Below are 14,446 nucleotides of genomic sequence, written 5' to 3'. Positions count from 1 at the left end.
TCTAATTCAAATAACACCATGTGTATTGTCCCTTGCAATGCAATGCATGCTCCTGTCTAGTCCATATCTCAAGGCAAATAGTATGTGCAGACAGGTATTTTTGTACTACAGCACACATGGTACATTGTAGTGTATTCAAAATCGTATGTAGTTCAAATAGCATGTAGTTCAAATAGTATATCCCACTCAGTCCAAATCACATAGCATACATTGTATAGGCCCAAATCTCACTTAGCACAAATAGCACCGTGTTTGGGCCCCATTAGAGCTTTAAAGTCTTTAGTTAATTACTTTGCACAAATTTTCATTTTTTCTTGAATTCCCATCTGGGGTTCTAGCATCTACCTTTGATTATCCAATGTTTACGCTGTATTATGAAAAGTGTTTACGCTGTATTGTTAAAAGAATAGGAATCTGATTGCTGATGTCAGTCTCATAATGAATAATTTCAGAATTATTAATACACTGTAAGTAGCTGAAATCTCTGTTGGTGCCCGTAAGGCATTCCATATGGTATATTTGCAATATCTGACACAATTCCTTCAGATATACGGATTTAGCAATGGAGTTATAGAGATAACTATATTAACATTTGTTGGGGTCCTCCTCTGAGCTGTGAGTTAGCATCTTTATCCTTTTCAGATTATATCTAAAGCCACCTAGAAAAAATAATTCCATATCTAACGACAACAGCATTTTTATAACCAATATCCGATGCCAGCATTAATAAAATGCACAGCCAAATTTAGTGCTGACTTAAGCAAAAAAATAACATGCAGTTGCCAGTAGTGCATTGACTACAAGGCCGCCTGTCATCTTTAGCTTTTATTGCAAAGAATCATCACAATGGACCATTTTTATTGTCAAATATAAAAAGACGTACTTTCTGACCCTGCTCTCTGTGAGAGCTAATCTCATCTTCCCACTGCTACAGAGCTTGCCATTCTTGCTTTATACACAAATCAATGTACAAATCATACTAGATCCTGAAATTACAGTATGAACCATATAAAGCTTATTGCATTTAGCATCTTTTGTTCTCTGAACCAGTTTATGCTGAGAGAGGGAACAATGATCGTTTAACCAGCAATTGATTAACAAAGAGTAATGGTGGGAGTAGGGTTGACCCCTTTTATTTTCATATTCATGGCCAGGGGTATTATAGACAAATATCTGGAAGTCTGCCAAAAAAAGGTTTGAAGAAGTTAAAGGTTTACTTCATGTTTCATTAAAAGAATAACAAACAAACAAACCAGCATGCTTTCAATCCAAAAGTTTAATGCATCCAAAACACGCTTGGTATTTTTCCATTCTACATTACATAAGTCATGAATATTATTATGGATAGCACCTACATGTAAATGTTAAGAAATAGGCAGATGCTGTCTCTTAGAGGAGAATGACCAAATTATGATTGTGTACAAAGCCCTTTATGTGAAGAAAAAAAAAATACAAATCATTTATGGAAATGATTGGTCCTAGTCTCTGGTATACTATCAGGGGTGGAGCTGCCAGAGACAATAGAGTCACTTGCCACCGGACTCCAACCCTAAAGGGGGCACCTCTCCTATATTGTCCCTTGTGCTGTGTTCTCCTTCCTGAAGTTACAGAGGAGCCACTAAATGGACTGCCATCCATTATCAGCGGTGCTCTTCCCCCGTGACCTGAACTCAGTGCTCAAGTCGCGGATGTCATCTAATATCCTACCGTGACCCTGACTGAGCCTGGCAGAGTAGCAGAAAAATAGTGTGGTGTGCGGGTCTGGCATGCACACTGGAGGGGTGTATGGTTGGTAATATCTGTACATCTACATGTAAAAGACTGAAGCCATATAGTAGGGTGTAGAAGGTTTCATGCACTGAAGATCTTGGTTGTAATAAAAATGGCAACAATGTTGCTTATACTAAAAGTATCATGGTGATTTAGTAATCACCATCAGTCTGATATCAGCCCCTGCAGGAATATTTATCTTGATGCCGACAATAAGAGTCGGTATAAGTATACATGGTTTGTCGTGTTAGCTACTGTTATCATATTTTTAGTGTAATCATACTACAGTATATAAATGGATGTTATATATGTAATCTGTTGTGTGTACCAAGTGATTATGTTAAAGGATTATTGTGGCTGCGATAATTTGAAATGCTAAGTATTTTTGGTATAGCTCCTCAATTAATATTCTAATTGTCAGCGGCTGCGTTGAGTTTCTAAAGATTTGTCTTCATTTGTTTGTATTACAGTATGTCCTAAACAATGGTGTCTTCTCAGAACTTAAATCTGTGGGCTAGCATGACTAAAGTTGTATGGAAGTATTTTACTGTTTATTGCCCTTTTTTTAAAAACTGTTTCTGAACCTTGTATTAAATGGATGTAATTTGGTGACTGGTTATTTGATTTGGGATTCCTGTAATTACTCACAAATGGGAGCTACGGTTCACATATATACCGGACTGGTGCTGCTCAAAAGGCATATTTCATATATATATATATAAATAGTCTCGGTGGCGCTGCACTCACTTCTTATATATAAATGAATAATGCGGACTGCAGTCTGCTATCAACGTTTCAATATTATTCAATATTTTCGTCAGGATGACGAAAATATTGAATAATATTGAAACGTTGATAGCAGACTGCAGTCCGCATTATTTATTTATATATAAGAAGTGAGTGCCGCGCCACCGAGACTATTTCTACATTATCATAGCGAAGGCACCGCAATATACTATTATAACTATGGAGTGCCAGACCCCCGAGACGATATATATATATATATATATATATATATATACACACAGTATCTAGATCTAGTCATGCTCATGTTACTGCGTTGCACCATGTTGTATCACAGCACGCTGCATGGCATGCCGAGCTGTGATTATTTGCAGCCGACGATATGAAGCTTTCGCTGGCTGCGAGTAGTCTCAGCCTGGCATGCCATGCAGCAAGCAGTGAGCATGGAGATATATATCTATGTATATATGTATATATATATATATATATATATATATATAAATATATAAGCTGGAAAAAAAGGGGAGAGGACAAGCGCCTAATAGTGCAGTATCTTCATGCCAATCTTGGTTATTTACGATAAAATGTCTATTGGTAATCTGCGTACCGGAAATTTGATTTTTAGCAGGCACATCAAAATTATAGCGGCTGATTCCTCCAATTAGTTATCTGCACCACAACTGGTCGCCAGGTTTAACGTAGGCGGGTGTCTCAAAGAGGATGTCTTCCAATCGGTCTATTCGCAGGACAGCAAGGTCTCACATCCAGCTAACGCCCTTTCTCTGAATGAGTGTCAGTCAGGCGGCTGGAGATTCCAGAATCTCCAGCCGCCTGACTGACACTCATTCAGAGAAAGGGCGTTAGCTGGATGTGAGACCTTGCTGTCCTGCGAATAGACCGATTGGAAGACATCCTCTTTGAGACACCCGCCTACGTTAAACCTGGCGACCAGTTGTGGTGCAGATAACTAATTGGAGGAATCAGCCGCTATAATTTTGATGTGCCTGCTAAAAATCAAATTTCCGGTACGCAGATTACCAATAGACATTTTATCGTAAATAACCAAGATTGGCATGAAGATACTGCACTATTAGGCGCTTGTCCTCTCCCCTTTTTTTCCAGATTCTTTTGCCACTAAACCTAGTGACACCCCGAAGGACTGAGCTGCCGTCTGCAGGGTATCCTGTGGAACCAGAGTGCAAGTTTGATAATTCTAAGACATTTTCTAAATATACTATACTGGTTAAAAGGGAAGTAGCGCACCAACCATACTTTTTCATAAATATATAAGCATAAAGGTGATCCGCAGCACACGGTAATAAATACAAATGAGAAATAGCAGAATAACTGCAACGTTTCGATATTTACTATATCGACTTCAGGCACAATAACAGTACAAACATACAACTGACCTTATATCCCGTCACACCCACATGGCAGGGATCGCGTCCGGAAACAGGGGGACGGCGCACAGAAGTGACGTCATCACCACCTGTCCGTTGCTAAGAATCCGAGCCAAACAATAACATTAAAAACAAGATAAAATCAGCTGAATGTTACAAGCAGAAACACTATATGGGAGTATAATGAGTGACATATCGTAAATGAAATACACACAATGGCATATAACAAAATCCAATGAGCACTTAAATACACGCAGATATGCCTGAAAACTCATTCAAGCCCTTGGGAGATCAGGTTTGTAAACGGTGAATCCACCGAGCCTCACATTTCAACAATTTAGAGGCACGATCGCCCCGTCTTAAATCAGTTGGTATATGATCAATGATCATGTACCGTAATGTAGCCAAACTGTGCCCCGCCTGCATGAAATGACGGGCCACTGGTTGGTCACTGTGGTTAGTAGTAATAGCTTGTTTAATCGCATATCTATGGGTAGCCATACGTTCTCGCAGGGTGCGCTCAGTTTTCCCTACATAACTAAGTCCGCAAGGGCATGTAATAAAGTACACAATAAAACGTGTAGTGCAAGATAACCGGTGTCTGATATAGAATTTCTTGCCGCTGTATGGATGGCAGAAGCTATCGCCAACAACAAGGGAGCGACAGGTAGTACAATCCAGACAGCGGTAGCACCCATTCTTGCGTTTAAGGAAACCTCTAGTAATCGGTTGTTGCTGTAAATCAGTGACATCAGTGCGCATAACTATGTCTCTAATATTGCGGCCACGAGTATAGCAATTCATAACTCGCATCTGTGTAAGATTTAATGCTCTATCAGATTGGACAATAGGCCACAATTTCTTACTGATCTGACTAATAGACCCACTAGCAGGATTGAAGTGATTGAAGTGATTAACCCATGGCATAACACAATTGGTGGATCCCTTCCTGTTACATTGTAACAGCATTGAGCGAGGAATGCGTAATGCTATCTCCTTAGCTTTATTAAGCTGACACAAATCATAGCCTCTTTGCACAAAATTAACAATTTGCTTGTCAATGTTGGCTATAGCTGTTTCTTTATTGCTGCATATACGGCAGGCACGAATAAACTGAGAGAAAGGAAGACCATACTTAAGGGGTTTGGGATGGAAGCTCCCAGCATGGAGAATAGAATTTCTATCACTGGGTTTCTGGTAAAGTGAAGTGACAAGTTCAGTACCCTGTATCGTAATCTGCACATCCAGGTAATGAATACTGGATTCATCAGCGTTATAAGTAAATTTGATGGGACTACTAGATTCATTATGTGTGGAAATAAAACTATCAAAATCAGATCTGGAGCCACTCCATATGATGAACAATTCATCTATATAACGACTGTAATGAAAAATATTTTTTGAGATATCAGGGTTAGAGAAAAAAATATCACGTTCCATCTCAAACATATAGGCATTAGCGTAGGATGGGGCCACATTCGATCCCATCGCTACGCCGGATGTCTGAAGGAAAAATCTACCGTCAAAAATGAAATAATTCTGGGTAAGAATAATTCTGAGCAAATCACAGACCAATTCTGCATCAGGACCTTTATAAGCAGGATGTAATTGTATCAGATTGCGTACAGCTTGAATGCCAGCATCATTGGGAATTACAGTGTATAGACTAGAGATGTCGACACTACACAATAGACACCCTGGGGGAACATGTAGCTTGCTTAATCTGTTTAATAGGGAGGTAGTATCAAGCAGATAAAAAGGATGGTCAACTATGCAGGGCTGAAGTAGAGAGTCTCTATAGACAGCACAATTTTGAAACAAAGAGCCCCTGGCCGAAATAATGGGCCTACCTGGAGGTGAGAGCAAATCTTTATGTACCTTAGGTAAGGTATAAAGAAGCGGTACTGTGGGATGTTTAGGTACTAAAGCATCAGCCAAAGCTTGAGGTATTTTCCCCTCCTGGACTGCATTGGCAAGGTAAAGATTGAGTTGTCTCATAAATAAGTCAGTTGGATCAGAAACTAGCAATCTATAGACAGACTTATCACCTAGCTGTCTTTCAATCTCCGCTTTGTATGTCGACAGATCCTGAATCACTATCGCCCCACCTTTATCGGCAGGGCGAATAATGATATCAGTGTATGTGGACAGGTCACGTAAAGCCTGAGTCTCGGAGGCAGATAAATTATTCTGAAATTTACAATTACTATTAACAACTTCATTATTGCCTTGCTGATCTAACACGCGAGTAAACGTTTTAATAGATGCATTATTTGTAAACGGCTCAAAGCTTAATTTGGGTAATAATTTCCGTAATTGAGGGGGAATCATGGTTTCAGTTTGTGCAAACATTTCTTTATTTTTACTACCTTTAAAGTGCTCATGCAAACGTAATTGCCTATTCAGCCTGTACTTCTCCACCTCCCAGCTAAAGCTATCAAATTTGCATACAGGTACAAACGACAAACCCCGATTCAGAACTCTAGATTCAGCACAGGACAATGAACGTGAAGAAAGATTAATTATGATCTCTTGGGAAGAGGAGGTCTGCCGACTCTTCCGCGTCCTCGTCCTCTTACCACCTCTGCGCGTGGACCGCCTTTTGGTTCCCGCAATTGACGGCGGGTACGAATCCCTAAAGGGGCAAGAGAAGGATCAAAGCTGCCAAATTCATCAGTATAGTCCGAGTCACTAGTAGTAAACCAATCTTGTTCATAAGGACTTCTATTACGTCGGCTATAAAGATGTTGTACTCGTGTATTCTCAGTGCGGTTGCTGCCGATCCATGAATAAACACGGTTTTGCTCGTAATCGGCAATGACTTTAGATAGTTTCTGGTTTTTAAAGCGCACTAGATCACGTTTATAGGTGGCAATTTGTTTATTGAGTTTATCAAGCCAGTCAGATGTTTTATCCTCTACAAATGCTGGTTTATGCAGAGTTTCAAATGTTACCAGTTTCTCACGAGTAGCAGCCAATTCCTTCCCCGACTCCTCTATGACCAATAACATGAGGTCATAGCTGCATTTATTCAATACTGCAATCCAACATTTGCAGAAGGTGCTGTTATATCTGCCTATCGTCGGGCAATTCCTGACCCGGAATCCACGGGGGATGCGTTTCTCCTTGTAGTAGTCACTCAATGTGACACCATGATAGTAAAAGTCCTGTTCTCGTTGTTTAAGTTTCAACCAGTCACGGTACAGGTGTTCAAGGGATTTGAATTCAGCATCATCACCTACTGCGTCCTTGAATAAGATACTTTCGGCCTCAGACTCCGAAAATGACAATGCACTGCCTTGTGTAACTTTAGACAAATTGATGGAATCATGAATGAAATCTCCCGTTCCACTCGTGCCTTCAGCCATCTTAAAGACGGAGCTCCATCCAAAAATACAGTGTAGCCAGGTAGACAGGAAAAAAAAAATCAAGGAGGGTGCTGCATCCAGTGTGGGTCATTAACTGCCACATGACTCACACCAATATCACACAATGTACGGAGAGCACTCCAAGTGAAGAGATAAACAGTCCCGGTGCCAGCGGTAGGTATTTCTTGCCGAAATCCAATGTATAAGCATAAAGGTGATCCGCAGCACACGGTAATAAATACAAACGAGAAATAGCAGAATAACTGCAACGTTTCGATATTTATTATATCGTCTACAGGCACACTAAATGTACAAACATACAACTGACCTTATATCCCGTCACACCGACATGGCAGGGATCGTGTCCGGAAACAGGGGGACGGCGCACAGAAGTGACGTCATCACCACCCGTCCGTTGCTAAGAATCCGAGCCAAACAATAACATTAAAAACAAGATAAAATCAGCTGAATGTTACAAGCAGAAACACTACATGGGAGTATAATGAGTGACATATCGTAAATGAAATACACACAATGGCATATAACAAAATCCAATGAGCACTTAAATACACGCAGATATGCCTGAAAACTCATTCAAGCCCTTGGGAGATCAGGTTTGTAAACGGTGAATCCACCGAGCCTCACATTTCAACAATTTAGAGGCACGATCGCCCCGTCTTAAATCAGTTGGTATATGATCAATGATCATGTACCGTAATGTAGCCAAACTGTGCCCCGCCTGCATGAAATGACGGGCCACTGGTTGGTCACTGTGGTTAGTAGTAATAGCTTGTCTAATCGAATATCTATGGGTAGCCATACGTTCTCGTAGGGTGCGCTCAGTTTTCCCTACATAACTAAGTCCGCAAGGGCATGTAATAAGGTACACAATAAAACGTGTAGTGCAAGATAACCGGTGTCTGATATAGAATTTCTTGCTGCTGTATGGATGGCAGAAGCTATCGCCAACAACAAGGGAGCGACAGGTAGTACAATCCAGACAGCGGTAGCATCCATTCTTGCGTTTAAGGAAACCTCTAGTAATCGGTTGTTGCTGTAAATCAGTGACATCAGTGCGCATAACTATGTCTCTAATATTGCGGCCACGAGTATAGCAATTCATAACTCGCATCTGTGTAAGATTTAATGCTCCATCAGATTGGACAATAGGCCACAATTTCTTATTGATCTGGCTAATAGACCCACTAGCAGGATTGAAGTGATTAACCCATGGCATAACACAATTGGTAGGTCCCTTCCTGTTACATTGTAACAGCGTTGAGCGAGGAATGCGTAATGCTTTCTCCTTAGCTTTATTAAGTTGACACAAATCATAGCCTCTTTGCACAAAATTAACAATTTGCTTGTCAATGTTGGCTATAGCTGTTTCTTTATTGCTGCATATACGGCAGACACGAATAAACTGAGAGAAAGGAAGACCATACTTAAGGGGTTTGGGATGGAAGCTCCCAGCATGGAGAATAGAATTTCTATCACTGGGTTTCTGGTAAAGTGAAGTGACAAGTTTAGTACCCTGTATCGTAATCTGCACATCCAGGTAATGAATACTGGATTCATCAGCGTTATAAGTAAATTTGATGGGACTACTAGATTCATTATGTGTGGAAATAAACTATCAAAATCAGATCTAGAGCCACTCCATATGATGAGCAAATCATCTATATAACGACTGTAATGAAAAATATTTTTTGAGATATCAGGGTTAGAGAAAAAAATATCACGTTCCATCTCAAACATATAGGCATTAGCGTAGGATGGGGCCACATTCGATCCCATCGCTACGCCGGATGTCTGAAGGAAAAATCTACCGTCAAAAATGAAAAAATTCTGGGTAAGAATAATTCTGAGCAAATCACAGACCAATTCTGCATCAGGACCTTTATAAGCAGGATGTAATTGTATCAGATTGCGTACAGCTCGAATGCCAGCATCATTGGGAATTACAGTGTATAGACTAGAGATGTCGACACTGCACAATAGACACCCTGGGGGAACATGTAGCTTGCTTAATCTGTTTAATAGGGAGGTAGTATCAAGCAGATAAAATGGATGGTCAACTATGCAGGGCTGAAGTAGAGAGTCTATATAGACAGCACAATTTTGAAACAAAGAGCCCCTGGCCGAAATAATGGGCCTACCTGGAGGTGAGAGCAAATCTTTATGTACCTTAGGTAAGGTGTAAAGAAGCGGTACTGTGGGATGTTTAGGTACTAAAGCATCAGCCAAAGCTTGAGGTATTTTCCCCTCCTGGACTGCATTGGCAAGGTAAAGATTGAGTTGTCTCATAAATAAGTCAGTTGGATCAGAATCTAGCAATCTATAGACATACTTATCACCTAGCTGTCTTTCAATCTCCGCTTTGTATGTCGACAGATCCTGAATCACTATCGCCCCACCTTTATCGGCAGGGCGAATAATGATATCAGTGTATGTGGACAGGTCACGTAAAGCCTGAGTCTCGGAGGCAGATAAATTATTCTGAAATTTACAATTACTATTAACAACTTCATTATTGCCTTGCTGATCTAACATGCGAGTAAACGTTTTAATAGATGCATTATTTGTAAACGGCTCAAAGCTTGATTTGGGTAATAATTTCCGTAATTGAGGGGGAATCATGGTTTCAGTTTGTGCAAACATTTCTTTATTTTTACTACCTTTAAAGTGCTCATGCAAACGTAATTGCCTATTCAGCCTGTACTTCTCCACCTCCCAGCTAAAGCTATCAAATTTACATACAGGTACAAACGACAAACCCCGATTCAGAACTCTAGATTCAGCACAGGACAATGAACGTGAAGAAAGATTAATTATGATCTCTTGGGAAGAGGAGGTCTGCCGACTCTTCCGCGTCCTCGTCCTCTTACCACCTCTGCGCGTGGACCGCCTTTTGGTTCCCGCAATTGACGGCGGGTACGAATCCCTAAAGGGGCAAGAGAAGGATCAAAGCTGCCAAATTCATCAGTATAGTCCGAGTCACTAGTAGTAAACCGATCTTATTCATAAGGACGTCTATTACGTCGGCTATAAAGATGTTGTACTTGTGTATTCTCAGTGCGGTTGCTGCCGATCCATGAATAAACACGGTTTTGCTCGTAATCGGCAATGACTTTAGATAGTTTCTGTTTTTTAAAGCGCACTAGATCACGTTTATAGATGGCAATTTGTTTATTGAGTTTATCAAGCCAGTCAGATGTTTTATCCTCTACAAATGCTGGTTTATGCAGAGTTTCAAATGTCACCAGTTTCTCATGAGTAGCAGCCAATTCCTTCCCCGACTCCTCTATGACCAATAACATGAGGTCATAGCTGCATTTATTCAATACTGCAATCCAACGTTTGCAGAAGGTGCTGTTATATCTACCAATCGTCGGGCAATTCCTGACCCGGAATCCACGGGGGATGCGTTTCTCCTTGTAGTAGTCACTCAATGTGACACCATGATAGTAAAAGTCCTGTTCTCGTTGTTTAAGTTTTAACCAGTCACGGTACAGGTGTTCAAGGGATTTGAATTCAGCATCATCACCTACTGCGTCCTTGAATAAGATACTTTCGGCCTCAGACTCCGAAAATGACAATGCACTGCCTTGTGTAACTTTAGACAAATTGATGGAATCATGAATGAAATCTCCCGTTCCACTCGTGCCTTCAGCCATCTTAAAGACGGAGCTCCATCCAAAAATACAGTGTAGCCAGGTAGACTCTTTGTTTCAAAAATTGTTCAGGGGCTCTTTGTTTCAAAATTGTGCTGTCTATATAGACTCTCTACTTCAGCACTGCATAGTTGACCATCCATTTTATCTGCTTGATACTACCTCCCTATTAAACAGATTAAGCAAGCTACATGTTCCCCCAGGGTGTCTATTGTGCAGTGTCGACATCTCTAGTCTATACACTGTAATTCCCAATGATGCTGGCATTCGAGCTGTACGCAACTTGATACAATCACATCCTGCTTATAAAGGTCCTGATGCAGAATTGGTCTGTGATTTGCTCAGAATTATTCTTACCCAGAATTATTTCATTTTTGACGGTAGATTTTTCCTTCAGACATCCGGCGTAGCGATGGGATCGAATGTGGCCCCATCCTACGCTAATGCCTATATGTTTGAGATGGAACGTGATATTTTTTTCTCTTACCCTGATATCTCAAAAAATATTTTTCATTACAGTCGTTATATAGATGAATTGTTCATCATATGGAGCGGCTCTAGATCTGATTTTGATAGTTTTATTTCCACACATAATGAATCTAGTAGTCCCATCAAATTTACTTATAACGCTGATGAATCCAGTATTCATTACCTGGATGTGCAGATTACGATACAGGGTACTGAACTTGTCACTTCACTTTACCAGAAACCCAGTGATAGAAATTCTATTCTCCATGCTGGGAGCTTCCATCCCAAACCCCTTAAGTATGGTCTTCCTTTCTCTCAGTTTATTCGTGCCTGCCGTATATATGCAGCAATAAAGAAACAGCTATAGCCAACATTGACAAGCAAATTGTTAATTTTGTGCAAAGAGGCTATGATTTGTGTCAACTTAATAAAGCTAAGGAGAAAGCATTACGCATTCCTCGCTCAACGCTGTTACAATGTAACAGGAAGGGATCCACCAATTGTGTTATGCCATGGGTTAATCACTTCAATCCTGCTAGTTGGTCTATTAGTCAGATCAATAAGAAATTGTGGCCTATTGTCCAATCTGATGGAGCATTAAATCTTACACAGATGCGAGTTATGAATTGCTATACTCGTGGCCGCAATATTAGAGACATAGTTATGCGCACTGATGTCACTGATTTACAGCAACAACCGATTACTAGAGGTTTCCTTAAACGCAAGAATGGGTGCTACCGCTGTCTGGATTGTACTACCTGTCGCTCCCTTGTTGTTGGTGATAGCTTCTGCCATCCATACAGCGGCAAGAAATTCTATATCAGACACCGGTTATCTTGCACTACACGTTTTATTGTGTACTTATTACATGCCCTTGTGGACTTAGTTATGTAGGGAAAACTGAGCGCACCCTACGAGAACGTATGGCTACCCATAGATATGCGATTAGACAAGCTATTACTACTAACCACAGTGACCAACCAGTGGCCCGTCATTTCATGCAGGCGGGGCACAGTTTGGCTACATTACGGTACATGATCATTGATCATATACCAACTGATTTAAGACGGGGCGATCGTGCCTCTTAATTGTTGAAATGTGAGGCTCGGTGGATTCACCGTTTACAAACCTTATCTCCCAAGGGCTTGAATGAGTTTTCAGGCATATCTGCGTGTATTTAAGTGCTCATTGGATTTTGTTATATGCCATTGTGTGTATTTCATTTACGATATGTCACTCATTATACTCCCATATAGTACAATACAAGAAATTATATACAAAATGCGCTTCAACACTGGATAGATAAAAAGAAATATCTCAGACCGATTTGTTCCCAAGAAGTCGTAACGTCTCTGTTAGATTTCTTCCGGATTTTTCTCCAACATGATAGTACATACAAGGAGAAAAATAAAATGGAAAAATATCCAATATGTAGTACGTTCTTTATGAGGTAATGAGAGTCATATAGAGGGACTATAGGATATAAGGTCTCCCCTCCTTGGTGTCTTTTTGGAAATATTCTAGGGTCACCCGAAAGATGTGTCAATCATAAACGAGGGATGCTCACTTTCTTGCTTACTTCAATATACATGTGCGTACTCCTATAAAGGTATCTTTAGGGTTTTCATAGAAAGCTTCACTCCAAATGATAATCGGTTGGTCAAACTATTTCTCCAAGTTGTGGGACATGGATAAGACCACAAAAAAAAAGAAGAAATCAATGTGTAGTGATTCTCTATATTAGTGAAATAATGTGTATATAGGCAAAATATATATATGGGTCCCTTTTCCTCTGTGTAATATATTGCGTTTAGGGGACCACCGAAGAAGAGTGACGGATCGCAAACATATGATGCTCACTTTTAGGCTTACATGAGATTAGGTGAACAAATACACATAAAGGTATCTTTCAAACAATTAGACACGAAGATTTTTTCAAACTTTTGAAATGACACGCTTACACGTGGGCTTACTTGAGGGATGCGATGTATATTCCCATAGCAGTTTCTTTAGGTAAACTTCCGTAGTAAATCTCCACCAAAAATTTGTTTATAATAAACAAATCGAATTTTATTCAAAAAATGTAACATAAAACATAAAAACAAGGATCACTTAGTCTAGGCAGTTGTAAACTTCCCAATAGAAGGAAAGAAACATATGTGGGCCCAAAATGTTCCTACCAGATCTACAGGGAGCCTCAAAGACAACAGGTCACCAAGTTCTCACCAAACAAAAAATTGTGTGCCACCAACGCGTTTCGACTACTCTGGTCTTCCTCAGGGTGGTGGTGGGATCCCAGAGCAATCTATTTATCCTCTGTTGGGTCCCACCCCTTTTAAGTACATAGTGGAGAAACTATCAAACATGTCTTCATAAGGGATATAATTATATACCCCAATATCTAAAATCAGAAAACAGGATACAAATCGAAAATAAAAGACATCAATTGAACCATAAAAAGCTTCTAAACTTATACAAATGACTTAATGCGGGTTGTCATGGAAACCGTGAAGGCAACCAATCCCGTGTTCTTCCTGGTTCCACAAAGGAAGTTGTAAAGCTTCCTGGTGTGTGGAACGCATACACCAAACATGTGCGGCGAGTTCCGGAAGTGGTGATGACGTGTTTCCGACTTTATGCGTTCCACACGTCCCGCATTTCCGGATGTGTGCGTTCCACAGATTAAAAACAGTCGTGATGTGTACAATACACATCAATTTAGTTAACTAAAACTATACATTCAACTAATAATATAGCGTTTCGTTTAAAAAACCACTGTCTTGTCACATTATAGGTGGTGTTTATAAAAATTATATATAAAAGATAAAAATAACCATAAAACATGACCTGATGGGGATATCAATAGAATACAAACTCTATGTGGATATATTTAGACACTGAAAGATATGGTGAGTTTACTATATATTGTTCTACTGTTACCTGATTATCCACCTAAATAAGAAAAAACAGATACTGGATATATGGAAGCATGTAATATTTAAGGGTACTTATATAATGA

Source organism: Pseudophryne corroboree, chromosome 5 (assembly GCF_028390025.1).
Source record: "Pseudophryne corroboree isolate aPseCor3 chromosome 5, aPseCor3.hap2, whole genome shotgun sequence".
NCBI classification, from domain to species: Eukaryota; Metazoa; Chordata; class Amphibia; order Anura; family Myobatrachidae; genus Pseudophryne; species Pseudophryne corroboree.
The sequence above is the reverse complement of the archived record's forward strand: the minus strand, read 5'-3'. Positions refer to the sequence as shown.